Raw genomic sequence first — 2,159 nt, forward strand, 5'->3', positions numbered from 1 at the left:
TTTTCTTCACACATACCATGTTGGATGTTAGCAATCTAAAGATACCAAGGTTTACACCCCTAGCCCTCCCATTAGAGTTGTTTTTTATTTAATCACCTTGAAATGTTTTTAGCTTGTCCTCATCAGCCCAAAGCACATGCTCCACACTTCACCAAAATGGTAACTTGTCCCAAAAAAACAACATAAAAGAAAGTGTTTTAAAATACCAACATAATAGAACGTTAGACATTCACAAGTCTCCCTATTTTCTCTTGATAAAAATGCATGAAATAACACTTTATTTCAACATTTTCTCTCCCCATATCCAGCCCCTTGCACAGAATGACGAGAAGTGTCAAGTTTGAGCTCCTTGATTGAAACATGATCTTTCAAAATGAAAACACTGATTTAAGCCAAAAAGTTACCATGAAAAGTGTTGAACAGCCAATGAACAGCCAAAAACAGCCATGAACAGCCAAAAAGTGTTTAAATAAAGTGAACAGCATCAAAAACTCTTTTAAAATTTTTTTTTTTTTTTTTTTTGGAGTTTCCGAAATTTCATTGTTAGATTAGATGCTACATTTGACAATGAACTTACTTTGGCACCATTCAAAAAAAATTATTATGTAGTGTAAAGACTAGATATAACCTACTAAATTCGCCATGTTGGCATTGTCATTGAAATGTTTTTAACAGCTAAATGTTATTTGTTTTGTGGTATTTGGAAATATTTGTTCTAAAAGGGGAAATGTACGGTGACCGTGAGGTGACATGTTCGGTTCACTTTATTTTCTCGTGGCCACGAGTTTAATGCGTAAACAAACCTGTGTTACCATCGGAACCCCGGACTATATGGATAAAACATTTTTTTAATTAACATTTAACATTTATTTTTATTATTATTATATTAACGTTTTCATCTTTACTGTTATATATGCTTATTTCCCCTTTCAATTAGTGTATCGCTTTACCTAATTAACGTTCTGTATAATCAGCCTATGCTATTAATTGCTACCACATATTTGGCAAATTCTGTAAACGTCTGACAATTATGCCAATAAAGTTTTGACTTTTTATGATTTTATTTATGCCCTTGTGTGATGATAAATGAGCTTGTTGTGTTTTCATTTACAAATGAAACTACGTGCATGATTCATTTCTCAACGAAACACACTATAATATTTATAAATATAGTCTATTATTTAGCCGAAATAAAATGAAATATGTTACATTTAAACTGCATTCCAATAAAAATTCCAGTGAACCGAACATGTCACCTCACGGTCACCGTAGAAATGACATCAGATAATGGAAGTCATTAACTGAACAAATGGGATTAATAATTAGCCATAACCCTGCTCTCTTTTAACAGTACTGAGCTGAAGTCCTGTCGCACCTGAATACATACAGCGACTGTATGAGTGACGTGAAGCGAACAGGTAACAACCACGTGGTTACTTAGCAACAGAAGGAAAGATTAGGTTGCTAAGAGACAGCCGCGGTACTCACAGACTGTTGATACAGAGTGTATTCATGTTCAGATAGTAATGACAATGGGCAATCACGACAGAGTCACTCACACAAACAGAAGCCGTTGAGAGGGGATGATCATTTATGTGAAATTAAATAGGGTATCCATCGATTTTGAGGTAATAAGTGGTATGTCCACGTGCAGCACGTCAGTGATGAGTTTTCTTGTACAAGCTCTTCATTCGCGAGCTGGTATTTACCGCTCATGACGCGCAGCGTATTTACGCAAGGAGACCGAGAATGCTGCTGACATCTATGGCAAGCCGTTTCAACATTTATTCTTTAGTAGTTTAAAGGTGCAATAGGTGATTGTCTTTATGCTATCTACAATCTCAATTAGGAGTGTCAATGGTCCATTTGAGAGATAGGTGGCGGTAATGCACTTATAAGTCTGTGATCCGCCGTAAAGCAAGAAGAAGAAGAAGACGTGTCACGCACCGGCTGTCGAGGACGTGCTCAGGACAGTTCAGACATTGCAGTGCATCAGAGGTAAAAAACTATATAAATACTGTTCAGTTTCTTGCACAGACCGATCGTTTTGTGTCTTTACACATCAATGTATCGTCACGAGCCGCAGGGTTTAATTTGGTTTTGTTTGTGTATGTTTTTTTTGACTCTCAAAGCCGTGATTTAGGGCTGTCGCGGTGAGG

Source organism: Sinocyclocheilus anshuiensis, unplaced genomic scaffold (genome assembly GCF_001515605.1).
Source record: "Sinocyclocheilus anshuiensis isolate Anshui unplaced genomic scaffold, SAMN03320099.WGS_v1.1 scaffold705, whole genome shotgun sequence".
NCBI lineage: Eukaryota > Metazoa > Chordata > Actinopteri > Cypriniformes > Cyprinidae > Sinocyclocheilus > Sinocyclocheilus anshuiensis.